This window comes from Acanthopagrus latus, chromosome 10 (assembly GCF_904848185.1).
Source record: "Acanthopagrus latus isolate v.2019 chromosome 10, fAcaLat1.1, whole genome shotgun sequence".
Taxonomy (NCBI): Eukaryota; Metazoa; Chordata; class Actinopteri; order Spariformes; family Sparidae; genus Acanthopagrus; species Acanthopagrus latus.
The window spans coordinates 16,467,681-16,489,526 of record NC_051048.1 but is presented as its reverse complement, the minus strand read 5'-3'; the positions used below and the strand labels follow the sequence as shown (position 1 = coordinate 16,489,526).

The window sequence follows — 21,846 nt, the reverse complement described above, 5'->3', positions numbered from 1 at the left end:
AAATCCGCACATTGCAGCAATTTAAGAGCCCAAAACGGTTCACTGTAACCCGCGATCCAATGCTGTGCACATGCTGAGGACGTAATATTACATTTGCTCGTGTCCCCTGGCGATCCCTGACATTTAGAAATATTCAGCCACTGTCTGTCATTAGTCACTCGATGATGGCACAGATGTTTTTTGCACAAACACGCATCATATCATTTTTTATTAATACCTCAAGCCACATGCTTGCACTGACAGCGCCAATCTGTTCATGTCTATTAAGCAGATTAGGAAGCGAGGAACTCACTGGATTGTGTGAAATGCAGATGTGACTGTCTAAGCTCTGACAACATGAATGGGTGAGACCACTAAATGTATAACATTCTTAACCTCACATTAGTCCAGGTTTAAATTTGTGACTGCCTCTAATTTGCTTGTTTCAGACTTAAAAAAAAAAAAAAACTTAACATTTTCTGCTAAATCCCCTAGCCATGGTAGTAGCTGGTTGGGTGACAGTCTCAGCACTGCTTAGCACCAAACTGATAGCAGCTAGCTTGTGAACATAGCGGAGCCTTTAGCGGCTCGGAGACCAGATATTTTCCTCAGGAGTCGGTGGAGACCAAAAGCAGAGCTAAAAAGGAACGTTCACATTCAATTGGTGGCCAGGTGCACGACAACAGGTGAATGGTAACGTTGCTCTATAACCTCTGAATGTGTAAATGAGCAACTTTGCTAAAGAGTTGATCTCTCAAAAAGGGCCGCCCCCCCCCCCCAAAAAAAATACCTACAAATACCATACCTACAAAACTAACATTCCCGTCTGCCTGAGTTGGCTACTTTTTTTGGTGCTAATTAGCTTGTCAGTGTGCTAAAATGTTAAATTAAACTGGTACATATAAACAACAGCAATGTAAGCAGTATCATTTTGACCATGTTAGCAAGCTGATGTTAGCATCCAGCTCAAAGTACAGCTGTACTGAAATAGCCTCAAATCGCAGCTAGCGTAGTGTTGTATGCACTTTCGCTTCCGGTTCATTCGATGTCATGTCGATAAACTCGGAGGCATTTGATCAAGAATAAAGAAGTACATCTAAAGTAAAATACACATTTTTATGAGATGCACACTATTAGATCTTTTGCGGGTCACCGACTACTGATATTTTCTTTTTCATTTTCTCATTTTTACTCTCTTCATGGCCGCCCACTGACAGATGTGGACATGAAATACAGCGGTTTTGAAAATGCACACACTCGCTGTGCGTAGGAAAAATGCTGATACTTAGTCACGTGTGCATAATCACAACATCATCTTACTGGCTCGTTATATCAGTGTAAATGTTAATAATGTCATGCATCCCTAATTTGTACATGTAACCTATACAGTGTATCTAACTGACCTCTTCTTCTTTTACTGCGTCTCCCATTGCATTCACTTGTCCTCATCCTACCTGCATGTGTCCTAGTCGGCGTCTCCCGCCAGTAACTGACCAAGTCTCCCCCTGTAAATAGGCCACTGTAACCCCAGCCGTCAGCGGCCTCTTGCCGGTTTCCGCGTGTTTGTGGCAGCGAAGTGGCGTGAACGAGGCCGGGCTGTAACTCTATAGCGCCGGGCTGTCTTCCGCCGAGAAACTGGGGCTGAACGGGGACATGTGTTCACCTGACACATGCAACTGTAACAGTAGCCGGCGGGCCAGTGTGATCTCATCCTGTCATCCCAGTTACCGCCTGCATAAATGAAGAGGTTTGTCCGCGTCCTTCTGCCATCGTGTGTGTGTGTGTGTGTGTGTGTGTGTGTGTGTGTGTGCTCATGCCCCAAAAGTCAAGGAAAAAAAAAAAATAAAGCATGCCACAGTGCTCAGCGGAGCTATCATAAATCCATAACCTCGACCTAGAAGCGTTTAGGAAGGCAAGCTGGATGTTGCAGCCTCCTTAACACCTCACTTACCTGATGGAGTTCACACACACACACAGTCTGAGGGTGCGTGTGTGTGTGTGTGTGTGAGAGAGAGACCCCACGATGGTGTAATCCCTGTTAGTGTCTGGTGCTGCATTTTCCTGTTTCTGAATCTGCTCTATCTTTCATCTCTGTCCTCATTTCTTTCCCTGCACAGGACACACACTCTATTGTTTTAGATTCTCTCTGCCTTTCTCACCATCATACTCTGTGTGTGTGTGTGTGTGTGTTAAACTTGTTCCAGTGCCAGTGTGCATTAATCTCCATTACTGGATCACGTGGATCAGGAGTTTGGAGGGGAGAGAAAGGGGAGGACAACCAGGAGAGAGCTCTGCGTCCACCCCCTGCTTGCTTTTCATGCAGATCACACAGTGCGGGTGTCTCCCCACCTTTTTACCCTTGTCCGGCATCGGCGGCTCCCCTCCCCGGCCGAGCTGCAGAACCCCCCCCAAGTCATAGCCGACTGCAAACCCCACATCATTAAGCTGATGGCTCTCAGTTCTCGTTGACTGACGCACGTTAAAGCCGTCGTAAAAAAACCACCTGATTAATGCACTCTTTTGACCATCTTGCAGCGCGTGAAGGTGCCGTTCTGTAACTGCCGCGCGTTCTTCAGAACGACTCAGATTTTGATGGCGTATCTGTTCTCAGATCACCCTAAAACATCATCATCGTCAGACGTTCTGTCTCTCCAGATCCAGGCAAATTTGGGAGAAACTGAAAGTAACTTATTTATTTAGTGTGAATGGTTATTTTGTTCATGATTCTACATTCAGAATAGTTTGTGTCTGATTTATGTCTTTGCATTTTTGATCATTTCAAACACTTTTATGAATTACAATGGTTTATTCGCCAACATAACCTTTTATCTTGGGCTGAGCAGATCATAGGCGTATAATTCATTTGATGATATTCCAAGAATTGACGTGACAACAAGAAAAAATATCAATGTTAGGGACTGGCGGGCCATTTCTACTGCAAAGTTCAAAATTAACTTAACTACAAAAAACCCAAAAGTTACTATTTGCAGCATTACACAGGTTAAGCGTGGGACTGTTTCTTGGCCAGCTGCCCGACCTCAGTGTCACCTCTCTACGTGGAAGTCGCTGCAACCCGCCAAGAACCCGCCCCCCCCCCATAAAACCCGCAATCAGCATGCTAACATTAGCACAATAGCTGCTGCACCTTAGTATTGTCTGACTGCAATGTGACTGTACAAAGCTGAAAATCCGAATCCAAGCACGATCGTCCAAACCGGGTCATAACTTCTTTGCGTTCGTTCGTCTTCATCTTATTCATCAATCACCGACGGTGCGAGGCCGTTCCTGGCGCCCGCGGCGTGCACAAAGGGAGCAGCTGATGCAGATGATCAACAACATTTGGACGGGAATCGTGGCCTGGAAGCCCCCCGAGCAGGTTTCCATCAAAGGTCAGCTCCGCTTTAAATTCTCCGGGACACCTGGGGCCTCGGCCAATGTTGTGCCACATCGGAGCCGCGGCTCTGATTTAATGCCCTGAAATATCAGCGGGTCACATTTTCACCCATTGTGCGCGTGTTAAGCTAAAACTAATCCCCCCTCATTGTGTGAGGTATGAATGCCTTTATATACAAACGAGGCGCCATATGTTTGGCTCCGACCCGACGCGGAGATGCCAAAATGATTTTTGCGCTCATTGATTTTTGACACCGCGGTCGATACTGTTGACTTTGTGGCTCGGCCAGAGAGAGAGAAAAAAAAAAGTTCTCGTCTCCTCGGGCTCGGGAGGGAGGGAAAAACAAAAAAAACACACAGAGAGTGTTTGGCGAAGTGTTCCCCCTGCTGGTCGTGACATGTGTGTGTGTGTTGGAGATAAAGAGTGTGTGTGAGGTTCAAACGAGTGTTTGCGGAATTAATCTCTGTCACATCTCTCTTCCCTCATCATATTGTGCAAACCTCTTCCTCTCATCTCTTTTGTTGTCTCTGCCCTCTCTCTGCATACAGATGTGTGTGTGTGTGTGTGTGTGCAGACGGCTGCTGCTGCAGAAGGTGATCGGTGACGTCACCGTTGATTGTAATGCTGGCAGTCATGCCCGTCATTGGACGCAATTACCTTTATTGATCAGTGTCTCCGCCTCCTCTCTCCTTCGCTCTCCTCCTCAACTTTGCAGTTGCTGCCGTTGGCATCAGATTGCTGTGTGTGTGTGTGTGTGTGTGTGTGTGTGTGTGCAAATATGAAATAGGACATCAAAAAAATCACCTGTTGAAAACAATGTTTCTCTTTATATCAGAGAGACACTCTAATCCGTGCGGTAAATTGCTAATTCACGTCGCCGCCCTGCTACCGAAGTCGTGTGTGTGTGTGTGTGTGTGTGTGTGTGTGTGTGTGTGTGTGTGTCACTTCCTCAGCCACACGCCGGCTCTGATGTAAACCCTTCGGTGCTTAAAAAGGCGTTATGCATTCTAGATACATTATGATCGCTCTTCCCTCTCATCTGCGCTCGCGTTATTAACAAATACGCCGCTAACAGATGGCTCATACTAATTCGCCGCGTACGGACGCGCGGACGTGAGCGTTTTCATCAGCGGCCCCTAGGAGAGGATTCGCAGAAATAGACATCTGAAGGAAATAGATCAGAAGTAATGTTTTTTTTCCGAATCAGATGATGCAATTACAATTAGTGAAATTTGTTTTTTTGACGGTTTTTATGGTAACGCTCTAGCGTCACCTGAGCTTGAAGTGATCGTTGGGGTCTTTTGATGCGGGGGTTGTGGGTGGCCGAGAAGCAGGGCGTAGCACCGACAGGGGAGCAGCCACCTTGAAATATACATATTCGTCAAGCGCACGCTACATTTTGAGCATTTTCGGCCTCTCGTATTGCCATCCGACCATCATATGGCGCTACATTCCCCTCAGCCGTACGGTGTCAGTATTTTTGCCCCCCAGTGGTAAAAAAAACACCAAAAAAGGTGTTTATGAGGCATGAATATTTCACTGAAAGTAAAGATAAATAAACACAGGCCACAGTTTTGCGCTGCTGAACTGAAAACAATATCGTAAAAAGACCCAGAATGTGGACAAAAGTAGCATCCACGCCTTATCTCAGACCGGAAAACTGCCGAGATTTATGAGGCGATGACATTATTAATGAGTTACGTCTGAGTAATTTGGGAAACATAAGGCGTTTTTACTGTTATGTTTCTCTGTTTATTGCTTATTAACGTGCGGGTTGGAGTGAGGGACAGCGTTTAACGATGAATAACAAAAAAATGTTTATTGTGATTTCTCTGGACCGACGAGGTTATTGCTGTGTGCGCGCACGCGGCACACATGCCCAGGAGGGTGATCGGGACGGTACTTGTTGTTGGCGGCATGAAAACGGAAACCTTTGGATGGGTTGAACGTGTGATGGTGTTGGTTGCTGCAAACAGTTCAGTTCAGGTTTTTCTTAAGGGTCGGTGCACAGAGAAATCGGGGCCAACGAGTCACAAAGGCGTGGCAGAAGGGCGAAACCCCTTGATTCCACCAAAACACAGCGGGCGGGGGGGGTGGGGGGTGCCGTATGATGGAGCATGGAGCAAAACCGCCGCGGAGTTGGAACGCAGCTGGTCGAATCTTGGGGTAAGTGTCCAAAACAGGGTCAACAACACAAAAGGAAGAATGCTGGGATACGCCGGTCCCGCCTGAATGACGGGCCACCTGCCATCACCACCCCACCTACATCTCCCTCCCTCATTCCCCTCCATCCCTCACTAGCCCCTTCGTCAGTGCCGAATTATCCCGCCGTCTTATCGTTCTCCAGAGGCGGCCGGTGCTGACGCGGCCTTGTGCCGTCTGTTTCCCACCGCCGCCCTTCCCTCCTTTCTCCCTCCCATCATCCCCCGGCTTCCGCAGCCCAGGAGAATAGGAAACGAGGGAGGATGGAGGCAGGAGGAGGAGGGAGAGGGAGGGAAGTTGCCGTCCCCGGAGGGGCCTCGGCGAAAGGCGGGCCAACAAAGGCACGTGTGATGGAGAGGCGAACGGGACACATTAAACTCCCGACAAGAAAAAAGATTAGACAGAAGGGACAGATGGATAAAGGGGCCGGCAGAAGAAAGACTGACATATTACGGATCCGCCAGAGATTTTTTTTGGCCTAAGCTCTGGCACACATTTGCCATCTAAAATAAGTCATTCTGCCGCCGCTCACTAATCTCTCCGCGCCCTTTCTCTCTTTTTTTTTTTTTAATTCCCCGTCTCTCTCTCCGCAGACTCCAAACATACAGTTCAAAGACCCCCCCGCGCTCCTCCCTTCCTGTTCCCACATTAATTAAATCCATGTGTAATTACCAGCGTAGAGAAGGGAATCTGAGGCGAGTACGAAAAAATTGGTCACGGCCTCGTATCTTTGAAGTGAAATTACTTGAGCAAAGTTTACTCTCGCTATGAAAAAAAAAAGAAAAAGAAAGACTGTATCGTTGTGCAGGAAGGAAGATTTTAAAACTGAGCTACCTGTAGATCTGAACTCACTGTGAGGACACGGGCGGATGGAAAGAGCAATAAACTGGAAGGGCTGTGAGAGGAGACCATTTTCCCCCCCCACAGAGATCGATAAAATGGTGTGATGATCTGTTTCAGTGGCGGGATATCGAGGCTTGTCCTAATTTCACGACCTTACAGCAAATGTTTCCCCTTAGCATCTTTTATAGTTTATTAATGAAAACAGCTTGCAATTATTCATCAGCTGCCACAGGGACCGGAGGGCGTTTTATGCGAAGACATGACTCCGTTGTGCCCTGGTGTGTGGTGAGTTAAACCGTGTAGACTCAAGTTATTACATATCCCACACTGACTGCGTCACATGTAAGATGTGGCCAGAATTCAGAAGGTGGCCCCAAAAATACAGGCACCATGTTGCTAGAGTGACCGACCACTGCTGCTTACTATACTTCTTTGGATGTAGCTGGTCATTAGCTCCGTTAGCTATGAAGCTAGTGGCCCTATTTGCTGACTAGTGTTTGATGGACCATATCCAGGGACCATGGGGGCGGGGGGGCACTCATATCATGCAGCGGGGCTCAGTTAATCTGAGTATAACTTGAGGTATGTGTTTGTATTTTTCTGATTTAGTACAAAAATATGAAGTAGATATACTTCATTTCTTGACTTTTTGTGGGTAAAAGTAGCATACTCACTGTTGGCATACATCAGCTGAAAACTAGAGTAAAAGTGGTGCTATGAGACCGGGACTAGCTAGTTAGCATGTTTTGTTTAGCGCAACGCACCTTTGAAGCTACTCTGATTTGAATTTTGTGTGAACCACGGATGAAATGATCATGTGCAAAGCAAATGGCGTCAATTAGAGATTTTTGTTGCTCTATTAGCATTTTTGCATCTTTCGGCTGATTGTTTTGGTTGTTTGCAGCCAACTGTTTTCCTTTACTCTCACCGCTCAGTGCAGTTTCCAGAAGCAACAGGCAGCTGTTTTCACCAATATGTCGCTATATTAAAACACACTTTACGCTATTTTCCCTGAATCTGATGTTAGCAACTAGCAGGTGAAGCATTCAGCAGCTAAAGTGGCACAATCCCTCAGGAGTTAGTGGAGACCAAACCGAAGCTAAAAAGAAGGATAGAGGACAAATGTAATTAAAGGGTAGCTTACAAAACACATCTTCGTGTTGTTGATAGATTCGGGTCCCCCCGGACATTTGGAATAGCTAATAGCTAATATAGCTAAACATGCGGTGGTGGTGAGGGGGCCGGAGGGAACAACTTAAGTACTGCATGGACGTGTTTTATGACCCCCTGCCAGCCCTGCCCATGTTGAACCAACTGTTGGGTTTCCAGGGTGAGACACTCCAGCCAGACCTCAGGTTAGGGTTGTAGGGTGCTTTCTAGATGGAAAACCACCTTTTTCTTAAATCGCTTAAAAATGTATCTACAGAAGCGTTTCAAAGATTCGCTGGCAGTGAACAGTGACACGCCGTAGTGTTTTATCATCACTGCAGTCAGAGATCAGATCTTTGACCCTGTCGCTGATCCCTCTGACAGCAGCTAGATGGCCGGTCTCAGATGTATATTGTCCACTGTTCAGCTAAATATACAAATATACAATATACAATATTTCAGTTATCACAAGACTTGTAGAGTTTTGGTACTTTTTTCCAGCAGTAGCTACTACATTATGTTCTAGCTTTGGGTCTTTCAGTAAGTCTTCACACCACCTAAAACAAAGTGTGAAATGGAAATATTGGTTGCATTATGGGACTGGTTTTGAAGCTGCATCCATGCTATGATCTAAAAGTCAGAATACCTCATCCTCAGTTTCTTCAGTCATAATCAATCTTTTTCAAAATATGTTACTTAGATGCCTCCCAACTTTGTGGATGTTCCCCTTTAGCTTTTCAGAGTCTTGAGTCTTTTGCGGAAGATGGCGAGTGATTCTCATGGCGATGGCGGTACCAGCCGGCCAGCTGATCTACTAGAGCGAAGTGCTCACGGTGGGGCATGTGGTCTGACCAGTGTTTGGAGTTTAGATTGGTGCAGTTCCGTCGACGGACTTGAAGGCCAGCACCATTGTCTTGAATCGGATGCGGGCCGCAACAGGAAGCCAGTGGAGGTCACGGGGGGGGAATCACATGTGAGAATTGATAGATATCCCTTTAACGCAACACACAGATGCATTGAAATAGCAAAAATGCGTTCCTTCACATTTGGTTGATCATTTTAGTCTTTTTCAAAAGTGATTCACACTAAAAGTCTTACATATTGCAAATCGGTAACTAAACTCCCAAAGGTCAAAGCCAGTTTCTGGTGCGTACAGTTCTTTGTTTCAGCCACCGCAGCCGCCCGCCATTCGTCACCGCCTCCTCTGACAGAACTAATAACCTTTAAGCTGTCAGTCACCGTCTCAGCCTCCAGGCTAACCTGCTGCCATCATCTTTTCTTCATTCTGTGATTATCCTCCCTCCTTCCCTCCCTCCCTCCTCCTACATGGGCCGCTCAGGCCAGGGGAGGACGGGGTCATGAAATATTCTACAACAGAACTCATTATTGCACTTAGTTTAATAGGAACTGGTGAATAATACCTGTGTGTGTGTGTATAGGGGTGTGTGTGTGTGTGTAGGTGTGTGTTGGGAAAATGACTGTGAAATCTCCTCTCCTCCATCCACTCCTTTCTCCTCTGTCACTCCTCCTCTCCACACACACACACACACACGGGAGCTCGCTGACATGAATGGAAATGTGTACCCTTCCCACGCAAACACACACACACACACACAGCAATAACGACAACAAAACCAAAAAAAAGCCATCGTTGCACATGTAAAATGGATGTAGATATGGATGGATGTGCGCACACACCGCACACACACAAATCAATTATACATTTGCACAGGAACACGTGCACTTGGAGCGAAACACACTGTGTACACACAGCGTTAAGGACACAAACAAACACACACACTAAACACACGCCCAGAATGTGAATGAAATGAGACACGTAGTGAAGTTAAATGGATTCCTAATGTGATGCCCAGTCCCTCGACTTTCAGGCGTGCGTGCGTGTGTTTGAGAGAGAGAGAGAGAGACAATGATTGAGTGATGCAGGACTTGGTCAATGTATGTGTGTGTGTGTGTGTGTGTGTGTGTGTGTGTGTGTGTGTGTGTGTGTGTGTGTGTTGTCCCAGCTTTTATTGACATTGCGCTAAGGGAGGGACAAAAGGAGGCTGAAATGGATGGAGAAGGAAGTCCGTGTGTGTGTTTGTGTGTGTGTGTGTGTGTGTGTGTGTCTGTGTGTGTCTCTGTATGTGTTCATGCCCCCCCAAAAAAGCATTGTGTACTGTGTGTGCATGAGCACATACTTACAGACATGAAACACACACACACACTGACATACACACACACTCCTGCACTCACACACTGTTCTTGTATAAGCTTCCCATGCAGAGCTCCGGTTTGAAAAAAGAAAAAACAATTCAAACACGGGTAATTCGTTTTTCGCACACTTTTCTGGTCGTGTTGGTGGGGGGTGGGGGGGGGGGGAGAGGATGCGAGGGTGGAGAGTAGAAGGAAAAGGTGTGATTGGGGGAAAAGGAGAGTACTCCGGGGAGAGATAATGGAAACAGATGAAGGGAGCGGAGAAGAGGAAGAATGTGGAGGTATGAAATGGAGTAATATGGTGAATCTAATATGACTTTTTATGTAAGGGCACCGGTGTGAACTTATTATTAAAACAGCGCGGCAGCATGAGGAGGGAGATAGTCCATGTGCTGTGTGTGTGTGTGTGTGTGTGTGTGTGTGTGTGTGTGTGTGTGTGTGTGTGTGCGTGCATGCATATCTCCACATGTTCTTTGTTTATGGGCAATCCATCATTTCGGAATCTGTGCTTAGAATACAGAGCAATTCCACAAACGCAAAAATTACAGCGCCGCACGCTGCAGATAGAACAGAACTGTTATTAGAAATCCTCCATGTAACACACTCGCACGCACACACACTCGGTTGCATTTAGAGCTCAGACGCACTAAGTGCAGAATAGTGTTCACACCCGGCCGCCTTGTTCAAGCGTGTTCCTGGAGTGCCACGCCGACATGAACATGCGACGCGCCGGTTTTGTATCTACATGTAGCGTATGTAAGTGTACACAGAGAAACACTGCAGATCCTCTGGAGATCCAGTAAGGGACTGTCCAAAAATGATTTGGCTGGGGGGGTGGTCGTGTTAAAACACTGAGTTTTAAAGCGTATTTTTAGTTGTTCATCACATCTGAATTCATAACCGATATCGCCATTTTTGTGCCATTTTTTTTTTTCTGGCCTGAGCTCAGGTGGTCGAGCGCGAGGCATGATAACGGCTTTCATGCAGAGGAAGAATTCATATCCCCCAAACAGGAAGGAGCGCATGTCCTTCACCTTGAATATGCACTGCAGGGGACGCGCTCTTTAAAAACCTATTAGACAGGAAAGTGTGACATTACATCGCAACTATGGACAAAATCCATGCCACATGTGAGTGACCACGAAACCTGCCTGCCCACAAATTTGAGTTGTTGGAACTGACTTTAAAATAAGGACACAGTTTAATTTATTTATTTATTTTTTTTACAATTCTTCCAGGATAGAGCATTTACCTTGCGAGGGGCACTTCAGGGGCCAGTCAGATTTCAGCTAGGGCAAAAGCTGATGATTTTGCATGGTGTCGCTTGTTTACACTGCATTTTGTAGACTCATCTGAGCTTTTAATTTGACAAGATCCAGGAATTTTCAATGTGACTATTTGAACAAAAATGACTTCAAAGTGTTTTTATGGGTCTTGGGAATACATGCAATTGGCTACCTCAAAAAACAGAAGTAAGGTTTGATTAATTGCATCTTTTGGTGCTGGAGACTACAACCTTGAAAAAGTGTCTGGAGTTAGAAAGACCTCTGTAGGCCCGTCCCCTCCGCGACTCGAGGTTACTTTTTTTTTTACTCGCTTTGATCATGTGAATAGGCGACCAGTGAGTTGCATCGTGGGAAATATATCACTACCATCCCTAAAAAAATACGGGGTGGAAAAGATGAGGTTGCCGCTTCTGCTGCATCAATTTTGACTTCTTAACTGTTAAGACAGCCAAATCCAGATCAGTGCCCCTTGAGAATGTTCCGTGCTATGTAACCATTCCATTACAACATTTGTAACACATGCAGAGTACATTATTTTCCATTTTTGTAAATTGACAATCATCTAGGAATACACCTGTGTTTGATACATTACTTTGATACGTTCATCTTTCTATGGATGACAGAAAATCAATCCTTCCTACTTAATACGAGAGACTTTTTTGTTCCTCTCACTTCTCTCCTAGGACCTCATTCGGTGGAATCTATGGCGATATGCAGCATGAAAATGACATATTTGGGCGTGATGGGACATAAACCTGAGTTGAGAGTTTGAACTGGTCTGCACATGTCACTGGTGAGCCTCCTTAAGCCACCGTCCTCCTCATCCTTGGAGAACCCTCTGCTTCGGCTCCAGTCTCTCGTTTTGTCCAGGTCGAATTCGTGCGAAGCAAAGAGTGCGAGTCGCAGGACTCTGACTCTCGTGTCGTGCTGTGTTCCCCAGGCATCCAGCGATGTGTACAGTTAACAGTCGGCTGCAGCGAGGTGACACGAGGTGACTGTCACACCGCTCCATCTGCATATGTAACATGTGCTCCTTTGTCGCAGCCACTTATTCCCCCTGTCCATCAGCGTCTGCGTATACGACTCCGAGCCGAGCCACGGATCGGTGCCTCGTAGATGGAGAGGGGAGTGGAAGGGAGAGAGGTGGGGAAGGGTTGGGGGGGGGCCTGTGTGCTGGTGGGTTATGGGGAAGGACAGCGAGGGTGAGGGGGGAGACGGGAAGAGGACCAAGCGGCGGGATGAACACAGGGAGCAATTCAAGTCTTTCACACCGTAGGATGAGTCATCTCGCCCGGCACTGCGCTGTGAATGAAACAGAACGGGGAGGGACACCTGCAGAGAGAGGCTGTGGAGTGTGTGTGTGTGTGTGTGTGTGTGTGTGTGTGTGTGTGTGTGTGTGTGTGTGTGTGAGGAAGGGACAGCTTCACACACTCACTGAGGGGAAGAGAGGGGGAAAAAAAAAATAGAAATAACAACAAGCACATGATGTCTACCTCAGATTCTGTCAATGAAAGTGGGAGGAGGGACGAGTGCCAGTCACAGACAGGAGGGAGGGAGGGAGGGAGGAGGGGGGAGGGAACAGCGTGTATGCAGGGGACTTATTGGATTGAATTCACGTGACGGAGCACTTCTGCACAGTCGAGCGCTGGTGTCAGGGGGGAAAGACAGCAGTATTTCATCGTCGTGCTGAAGCAGCTGTCCCTTCGCTGAAACTTGACTTGCGAAAATGATTTAACTTATCCTGTAGCTGCTGATATATCATATGGAGGACTGAAACCGCCCAAATTAATAATAAAACTCAAATGTCCTAATGATAATTTTAAAAATACATTATTGGCATGAATTGAAAAGTCAAATGTGACAGACATGGATACTTTCGATTTGCTCCTGTATTCATTTCTCTTTGTATTTATTCGCCAATTATTTTATTTTTTCATTTGATTTATTCATTTTCTTCCTGTTTAAGTGCATTTATGTATGTATTTCTTAAACACTTTAAATGAAAGCCCAAAATGGAATAAGAAAAGGAGAATAAGAAAATAGATACATAAATACTGGTAAGTTTGGGGAAATGAAAAGGGCCAAACTGCAAAGGGTTGGAAAAAAAAAAAGGAATGAATACAAAACTAAAAGTAATTAGTAAAATTGAAGTAAATAAATAGGGCAATTAATACAAAAGTTAATATATACAAAATCAGATTAAAACAGTCATTGATGTCACATTTGATGAATCAATTTATTGTCAGATTTATTTTCTATATTATTTTTGGTGCATTTAATGGCATATCAAATTATTCATTGAATAATTTGTTTTTGATTTTGGCAATTTAGGTCTTTCTAAAATGTTTCATGTATGATACGGTATTTAAAGCCAAACATGATCTTTTCATACCCATAAGAATTAATTTTTTTGTCATACCTAACCAGACCTTTGGCCCACCACTGTCGCCTCAAAACTTTAAAACTTTGAATGTAAAAAAAAGTTGATAAAAAAAGTCTTATCATATAGCAAATGCTATATGATAAGGAACGTACAAATTTATTTTCATTTATTCTGCTGATTAGGTTGAACTGTCTGAAGGTGTCTTTCTCACCTTTAGGTGTTTAGCCTCTGGGTGTACACTGGTTTAAATTAGAGGTCAATGACTGGATCAATCAACCCATCAATCGGTTATTTTAACCAATCACTTGTAAAGTCATTTGTCACAGCTCGCCACACCTCTTACCCGGTGCCAAGGGGGACGCTGCCAAAAAAGGACATGAGTTAGCGAGAAAGAACAAAGGGAAGTCACAGGAATACAGCGGTGTTATAGCACATTTAAATAAATCAAAGCAAAGCTGTCAATATCAAAATGCTGATGGTCGCGTCTGTTAATGCCGAAAAAAAAAGAACAAAACCACAAACAATGGAGAGATCGATGAAACGAACTGACACCTAGTGCTGGGCCACTAGTTGGGTCGAAAGATGTGAAGCTGGCTGGAGATCTATGGATCTGATCCCTGTGAAGTTAAACCCACAGGACCACAGAACAGGAGATAATGCCTCTTTACAATCTGTCCACTCAGTGTTTTCTGTTCTTTTGTTGTTGTGCAGGTTTAAAGAAGGCATGCCGGACACCACCAGCTGGAAAAACTTGAAAGGACGAGTCGCTTGTTCAAAGTCCAGCATACTACAAGTCGGTTTTCACCTTCAAGAAGAAGTTCACCCAAAAATGAAAATTCATTCAGTAGTGGAGTTTTACAGGAAAACAGAGTTGCAGCATTCCTGTAAAATCACCTGAAGTAGATGGGGACTTGTTTTGAAATGTAAAAAAAACAACCCTCCGAAACATAAAATGGCCCCAAGATCCCAAAATTGCTTTGAAAAAAACTTTATTTACACCATCGACTTATGGTCGCACTAATGCTTTCAATTCAGATATGCTAACATGTTTAGCTTAGCAACAACAGTGTAAATGTTCTTTTTTAAATTGATTTGGGCTCTTCAAGCTTCTGGGGACTTGGATTACACTGGACAAGCTGCATAGGACCATTTTGGGGTTGATATTTATGTATCTATTCATTTCCATTTTAAAGCTCCAATACTGTGAAAGTGTGATTCCCATGTCTGATTATAAAGCAGGTGTATACTACAACAGAGAAATGGAAATGGTTCGTAATCAGGCACCGTCCCTTTAAATGAGGCAACAGGACTTTCATAAGGTTGGGATGTCACAACTACACAGTCACCAACGGAGGTGGTCGCAAAAATACTGGCAGAGCTTGTGGAGAAACATGGCAGGTGGTACCTGCTCAGGCCTGTGAAAGCTGACAAATAAGCCCAGCCTGGGCTTTTGTGGGCGGGGGGGGTCTTAAAGAGACAGGCACTAAAGCTGAGCATTCAGACAGGGGGTCAATAGCGGTGCTGCAGCAATGGACGCTATGAGAAAAATCGGATGTTTAAAGTTGAACATGAGCATAATACTGGACCTTTAAAACAAATCCCCAACTTCTTCAGTTGTTCGGGAAAATGCTTTAATGCTGTTTTGGCACGAAGCTCCCAAAATGGTTTTTGGAAAGGAAAACTTCACATCCCATCATTCCATCGACATGAGGGGCGGGTGAGTGGATAATTTTCCTCTAACATTTTCCATGTCAAAGTAATTTATGTGATCTGGGAATATTAACAGTGCTGGGATATTGCTATTACAAAAAGTCAATGGCTGGATTATTAGACAATGGGCCCCTGGGCACAGACCCATAAAAGGCTTCCCTTCAGTTCACAGTGGCTGTTCCAGGATGAGCACTGAGCACTCGGCTGCTTTATTATGGAGGAAAAAGTTCCTGCTACCATCACCATGAGGCTGTAACATAATGTTCATGTTGAATCGTTATGATGAGACAAATCATAGTATCGAAGCAGGAAGTGTGCACAAGGTACACTCGCCATGGAAGTCAAGTCATCGCTGACTGACATTTGACAGCAGTTGGAGGCGTGTGTCTTGGCTCTGATGCTTGGAAACATTACATCAACTGGCCTGAGGGAACGCTGTAATTAAAGGTCAAAATTCAAAAATGTGAAAAGCCATGCCAGAGGAAGGTGTGTGTGTGTGTGTGTGTGTGTGTGTGTGTGTGTGTGTGTGTGTGTGTGTGTGTGTGTGCGTCATTTGGGGAGGATGTTTACTTTGTGGATGTGCGTGAGGTGTGCATGTCCCCCCGCTTTGTTCAATCACACCCGAGTTAATCACACCGTGCTGTCCTGATTGGCTTGAGGCTAATCCTCGCAGGAACATCAGTACTAACATGCATCCTCACACAGATGAATACACACACACACACACACACAAACACACACACACACACTCCTCACACTCTCTCTAATACAGAGCCATTCGTCAGTGAGTTTTCCTGCTCTGATCCTCAGGCGAGGTGGCACCGCTGATGAAGATTTAGGACCTCAACCCCAGGTGTGTGTGCGTCTGTGTGCGTGTGTTGTGTGTGTGTGTGTAGCCCTTTGCTAGCAGTTACTTTACTGTGTCTGTCTGTGTAATGGAGGCTCACACAGGGAGAGGCAGATGTCACACTCACAACTTATGAAGTTATCTAACGTCACACACACACACACACACACCCACACACACACACACACACACCCCGACCTTGGGGATGCAGTCATGTGCGCAGGCTGCCTCTCAGCCCCACGCGGTTGACAGACACACACACACATGCACTCTCATAGTGTGTGTGTCAAAATGCATAAGAATGAAAGTACTGTTTAGGTTGTGATTATCTTGTGCGTTTGCCTGATTCTTTACACGTCTCTTTGCGTTTTATTAACGATCTCTGAAGGCTTTATTCATCTCTGTGTGTGTGTGTGTGTGTGTGTGTGTGTGTGTGTGTGTGTGTGTGTCCAGAGATGTATCAGAATGATTGGGTTAGATTATTATTATTATTATTATTATTATTACATCACAGGGGACACGCTCTGCTGTGACTGGCTCGTCCTGGAGGCTCGTATTCGGAGGAGGGGGTGCGATTCATTTTGGTTATCAGTCCATTACCCTCATCTGAAGATAAGGGATATCCACATGGATGTTTTAGGATGTGTGTGTGTGTGTGTGTGTACTATACTGTCCACGCACACACACACGAGCACAGTTCACCTCCACATACAAAGTGTCCCATGTGTTTTCCACGCAGGAGAAGGTCAGAGGAGGCATCTAGAGCGCTCCTCCAGGTAGGCAGTCAGTCATGGCGGAGCTGCTGAGCCACTCACCTCCGCAGAGGTCATATCTGCGGTCCCCAAAGCCCAGAGGCCTCTGAAGGAACATCAATCACCACAGACCTTGGACACACGAACACGCGGCGCTACTTTAACACCGCAGCGCTATAACGTGCCACGAGGACGAATGCGGCCACCCCATTCGTGTTTCTTCTCCACCATGTGAGATGCGCACAGCTTCAGAAGGGTGTCCTAAAGGTAAATCCAGCGCTACAGAAATCAATGTTGCTATGTGTTTTAACGGCAAGGCTCACAATTGACCCGGCTAGTTTAGGCTCAGTTTATCTCTGATAAAGAGATCAAGGTTGTTTCTGATGTCCTCATCAGTCTCTAAACCCTCCTCGCCCCGTGGAATGTGGTGGAGCACAAGGACGAGAGGGGAGATCCTCCTTTGAGTGAGTGTTGCTACTATAGATACAAAAAAAAAAAAAAAAAGTTGTCTTATTTTGATTAAGCACTTTGTTCACAAACTGAGGAGGACAACAGTCACATCAGTCATGCTTGTTAAAGGAGTAGTGCATCACTCTAATCACATTCCATTTGCCTGTCATCGTCATCTGATGGTGTTAAGAAGGCCAGTTTCATCTTAATTTATTCACTGATCTATTATTTTGAGCTAATTAGTAATTGTCCCAGATGGTGTTCAGACGGTTGAACTCTTTCAGATTGTTTTATAAAATCATATCGCTTTTTTTTCTTTTTCAGTCTGTTTCCGCACGTTACGTTTTTCTCTGAAGTGCCTTTGGGCTCGTTTCACTGACTTTGCTCTGTGGTATTACATTATTAAAGAGCATTTGAGAAAGATCCGGTGTATGACTGCCTTAGCATAGGGCTGAAATGTGAGCATAGGTACGGTTCGACGTAATACCCGGACCCAACAGAGCGGCAAAAAAGTAACGTAACGAGTAATGGTCATGACTTTTTTGCTTTTTCGGTTGGTTGAGAAGAAGGAATAACCCGGATGTGCTTACACCCGTCAGTACCTCTGAAGCTCACTCGTTTCTAACATTTAATCTGTTTCATCTGTGTGTTTTTTTCAGGGTGCTGTCACTGTTTCTTGGTGAACAGCAGCCGGGCGGAAGCGTCTGTCTTTGTCGCAGTGAGGTTGAAGGTGCGCTGAGCGGATGGGTAAAAACCGGTTACGTAACAACAACCCGCTGAACTCTTCCTCTCTCTCTCTCTCAAAACCTTGAATGTCGATTGTACAATTCTGTTTAGGTAATTATTAAACAGACAGAATAAAACGTGTTAATTAGAAAAAGGTGGTGCATTATTGAGCATGAAAGGCTAGTTGTGCTCCCTGCTTCCAGTTTTATGCCAAGCTTGGGTCACTGCGTCCAGGTTTCTCGGATCAACAAACTGAAAGCTGTTCAGGTCAGTGAAGACCAGAAACATACCTCTGGTTTCAAATTCATGTTTTTTTTTTTTTCTGTTTTGGGTTCTACAGATAACCCAAAACAGAAAAAAGACATGAATTTGTAATTGCCTGGATGCTTTAAAAAAAGGGATTTTTTAAAAATATATTTCTTTTTTGAACCTTACACTTCCTAGAAAAGCATGCAAAGTTATCTTAAAACACCTTTCCCAATCCGGTCCAAAGTCAGTTCTAAGCTGTTGTTGAACCATTTGGCGTACAGGCATGTTTTTGGACAGTTTTGAAAGGTTACAGTGTGATTTATCCCAGTTTTAACAGTCAGGAGCTCTAAGTTCCTTTGTCATTGATCCATAAGAATTTGAAGACACTGAATTATTGAATAATTTTTCTAAATATCTAAAAAAATATGCCCTCAGATGACCTATATCTGCTCCTGTAGGCTGGAAAACACCATTGGGCCTACACCATATATACGTACATGGTCCAAATTCAAATTTGATAACAATATCACAAAAAATGATGGATTCTTTACACATTTTTCTTATTAAAAATCCTCAAATTACCCCTGGTTGTGAGTAACAGGAGCATGAAGCTCATTATGGTGTTTTATTTCTTTATTCATGCAACGCAATCACGCTGATTGGCAACTTTAGCATACGAAATGTTCAAAAAGGAGTGCTGAAAGAGAAAAACCAGCCCGTACAAAGATAAAAACTTTAAAACCCTTGATATATTCACATATTTGCAAACTCATTGGCTAAATGACTTGTCAATCATCCAGAGGCTGGCGCAAGTAAGCTGATCGGAAGTTGAGGGGATGGAATAAGGAGGCGTCTGCAGCCATCTTCTGTAACTCTCTGTTGCAGCTTAATGGCAGGTGGGTAAAATTTTTCTCAGCTGGATGAGAATTTAGCAGCATCTGCAAGATTTCATCTGCAAGAATGATTAACCATATATCGGTAACAGCAGGTAATCTGTCTCTTTGCGCTGCGGCTTCATAAAAAGACAACTGAGCTCTTAATGAGAACTTTCATATATTTTCATGTTTTATGTACTTCATGTGTTGCCTGAAACCCTGATCACTCTGCTTGCTTTTCTATTTTCCTGGCGCATATATATATAAACGCAGCAGCCTCTTGAACCAATAGGCAGCACAAGCACACCATGAATAAACTCTGCCGCTTAAAATGTCTTCAATAAATGCGTAAACCAAACATGCATAGAGTAAACGTAAAAAAAAAAAAAAAAACACAACTTAGAAACCCAAAGTAAAAGACAAGCGATAAGCTGAAAACATGACTATTGAGGAAAATTGCACTTCTCACCATTCATGTCAGTTTTCTAGAGATAAAAGTTTGATGTTGCTGGGTTTTTTTTTTTTTTAAACAATCCATATGGGTAGAATTTTGCGTGTTACTAACATCAACAAATCACTTTTTTTTTTTTAATCAAAGTCCAACACAACATCTTGGACAAAATAAATCAAAAAGCTAAAGAAATGAGTGCAGCAGGGTCAAAATTTTCCTTTGGGCCGCGTGAGGTTTTTCAAAACTTCACATAGTGACGAGGAGAGCGAGGGAAACGGAAGATGATAAGTGCTCTGGCCTAGATTGTGTGAGTTTTCTTTTGTGCCTTCCAGCACAGTATCAGCACTACGGTTACTTATGCATGCATAGCCCCGGTCAGAGCTGCGCAGATGAGTTTGGCTCAGCTTAGCGAGGAGCAAAATGCATCTTCTTGTGATAACAGCAAATACTCTTACGGTAATTTATATTTTAATTCTTTTCTTTTTTTTTTTTTTTAAAATATTAAAATCCTCCACCATCCACACACACACACACACACACACACACACACACACACACACACACACACACACACACACAATGTGCAGTCTTCTGAATCCAAACTTTGTGGTAATGTAGGCTGTTTGAAGCAGAGACTCCTGTTTTTTTTTTTTCTTTTTTTAGCTGACTAAAATATAGAGCCGAAATGTATTAAAATACGAAAATATGAATCCACTGTCCGGTACAGTCTGCTGGACTTTAAGCTGCATATACAGTATGAGAAGGGGAATTTAAATGCTCCCTGATGAGTAAAAGGATATTATTTTGAAAGATTTGTATTTTCTGTATTTCATTATGGGGAAGCATGATTCAAAAGCTCTCTTACTAAGCTGTATTAACTTTATATATACAGTATGCCTAGTGTGCCTTGAGGTTTTTGGAACTAATGTAAAAAAAAAAAAGTGGACTTTGAGGAGACGTATCCATTTGTGTGACCTTAAACTTGCTGTTACCCCTCCCCAAATGCCGCTCTGGTTCTCTCTGTAGGACTCTAGTGGCGCCTATCCAATAGCGATTCTCGGGGGGTGGTCTTGGGTGGTCGGGGCCACCCCTGAAATCTCATTGGCCACCCCTGTGGCCACCCCAGATCTGATAGGTAGTTGGTCAAGTTCGTCAACTCAAGAAACAAGAGAAACGCTGTCAATCATGATAGCTGATTTAGGGCCAGTTTTACAGTTTTAACTAACACAGTAATGGTCGTACTGAGGCTGTGAGAGCTGATTTTTGGTCAGCGGACATTTGGCCAATGGCCATGCAGGTCTGATAAGGCGAGCCAAGAGAGATGTGCGCAGCACACTACATCTGCTGCTGCTGGCCGAAATACGAAATAGGAGGAAGGGCACAGTGACAATGTCAGCTGCTGGCTAAAAACGCCGAAATATGTCTATTGAGAGGTAACTTAATGTTTAGTTATGTCGTGACTCCCTCCGAATGTGGAAAGGAAAACTTTATTTAGCACTAAGTAGCAGCTAAAAGACGAACTACACCGCACTAGCTAGCTTAGCAGCCTGCAACAAGTTAAGCATTTAACATTAGCATTTTTGAAAATGATTGTTATTTGCATACCGCCATGAAATATGAACGGCTGCTCTCTGGACCGAAGACTAAGGGTGTTTTTTTCTGCAGATGTGTGTGTTCAATACAGCTAATGTTATATTTTTGACCAACCAGTTTTAAGGAGCTATAACACAAGTTGGGAACAAGCTGGGATTTATTTATTTGCTCTGTGATTTAAGGGGTGTTTAAAGACGTTTTGCTCTTGGAGATGAAGCGTTTTTTTGCAACCGAAAGCACCTTTCAATAGGCAGAGGCAGAACAAATTGCATTGAAATGCCACAAATGCTAGAGATGCAATATGTGTTCATTGTGCTATTAAAAGTGATCGAAGATGTCAGCATTTATGTAAAAATAAACCTTTGTAGATACTATGAATGGACATAATTAGGCACATTGTTGACACCTCTTTTCTTTTTTACTTTTTAATGGAGTCAAATCTGTTAGTTAAGGGGTTCCAGAGCCCCACCAACACCTGTATTTTGCACACTGATTCTAACCCAATATGACAATGATCCTGCCTGATGTTTGTAGTTATAGATATTACTTCAAAGTGAATTGACTGACTGACTGATTGATTGACTGATTGAATTACATTTCCCCCAGGGTTATTAAGAGAATAGCTATGAAGAGAAGCAGAAAAATATATGTGTGTGTGTGTGTGTGTGTGTGTGTGTGTGTGTGTGTGTGTGGCAGAGCCCACAGCTGACCAACCACACCCAGAGGATCAGGAGATAGCGAGA

General features: G+C 44.2%; 1 protein-coding gene across 4 annotated transcripts in view; it reads left to right on the top strand.

The window, feature by feature from the left end:
- The first annotated feature begins 10,832 nt into the window (after positions 1-10,832).
- The window catches only part of fgf11a (fibroblast growth factor 11a), a 144,485-nt gene continuing 133,471 nt past the window's right edge, over positions 10,833-21,846 (top strand). For 3 of the 4 annotated variants that reach the window (XM_037112246.1, XM_037112250.1, XM_037112249.1), the window contains exons 1-2: positions 20,782-20,943; positions 21,800-21,846. The exon at positions 21,800-21,846 is cut by the window's right edge and continues 46 nt beyond it. The gene's annotated coding sequence lies outside the window, so the exon portion shown is untranslated. Of the gene's footprint in view, positions 10,912-11,750; positions 11,861-14,161; positions 15,168-15,970; positions 16,014-16,746; positions 17,027-17,155; positions 17,224-17,868; positions 17,940-18,169; positions 18,203-18,984; positions 19,081-20,781; positions 20,944-21,799 lie in introns of those variants that run through there. The other variant, XM_037112247.1, reaches the window with a different exon arrangement.